Here is a 1,490-nt window from a genome sequence, read left to right on the forward strand (position 1 = left end):
GTTATAACCATAAATGTAAATGGTCTCAACTGGTCCAAAGAAGCAGACTGGCAGAGTGCATTAAAAAACAAAATCCAACCACATGCTGTATACATCAAACACATTTTACTCAAAAGGAAAACAGTAGACTGAAAGTAAAAGGATGGAAAACAATCTTCCATGCAACAGGAACCCAGAAAAAAGCAGGTGTAGCTATTCTCTTTGTAGACAATGTAAACTTCAAATTAGCAAATTAAAAGAGATAAAGGTCACCACATACTTGTTAGGGGAAAACTGCAAGAGGATGAAATAACAATCATAAACATGTATGCACCAAATATCAGAGCTCCAAACTATATGAGACAAATCTTAACAGACATGAAAATCCAAATAATTAATACCACGATTGTAACAGGGGACCTCAACACACCATTGACACAAAGAGATAGGTAAACTGGACAAAAATCTGCAAGGAAATAGCAGATCAGAACCAAAGGTGAGAACAAGTGGACTTAGTAGATGTATACAGAGTGTGCCACCCCATAACATCAGAATACACATTTTTCTTAGATGCCCATGGGAGTTTCTGTAAAGTAGACCACATTCTAGCCCATAGAGCATACCTACCAAAATGCAAAAGAATTGAAATTATCTCATGCATATTATCTGACCACAGTGCAGTGAAATTGAAAATTAATGACAAAAGGAACTCCAAAAACTCCATAAATACTTGGAAATTAAACAACAACCTCATGAACAACAAATGTGTCACAGAAGAAATTAAAGAAGAAATTAAAAAATACCAATAAACAATTGAAAATGTAAATATAGCTTATTGGAAATTGTGGGATGCAATGAAAGCAGTACTCAGAGGGAAATTTATAGTGGTGAACTCACACATAAGGAAAACAAAAAGAGAACAAATAAATCACCTAATGCTGCATATTAAACTTTCAGAAAAAGAAGAACAAGTCAAGCCCAAAGATCAAAGAATGGAGGAGATTATAAAGATTATGGCAAAAATTAAAGTAATTGAGACAAAGAAAACCCTCGAAAATATAAATGAATCAAAGAGTTGGTTCTTTGAAAGAATAAATAAAATTGATAAACACCTAGCCAACCTTATCAAAAAAAGGGAGGAAAGAACTCAAATTCATGCAATAAGCAATGGAAAAGGTGAAATTACTACACATTCCACAAATTCAGAAGATCATTAATACCTACTTTGAAAGTTTTCACTCCCATTGGATGGAAAACTCAGAAGAAATGGACAGATTCCTAGATATGTATGAATTACCAAGTTTGAATCAAGAAGATATACAAAGAATGAACTACCCAATATAAATTAATGAGATTGAAAATGTTATCAAAAACCTACCAACAAAGGAAAGCCCAGGCCATGATGCATTCATAGCAGAATTTTACAAGAAATTCAGAGAAGATTTAATACCAACCCTCCTCAAACTATTCAATGAAATTGAAAAGGAAGCAGTTTTCCCTAACCCATTTCT

The sequence above is a fragment of the Chinchilla lanigera genome, unplaced genomic scaffold (assembly GCF_000276665.1).
Source record: "Chinchilla lanigera isolate Chin_1 unplaced genomic scaffold, ChiLan1.0 scaffold00001, whole genome shotgun sequence".
NCBI classification, from domain to species: Eukaryota; Metazoa; Chordata; class Mammalia; order Rodentia; family Chinchillidae; genus Chinchilla; species Chinchilla lanigera.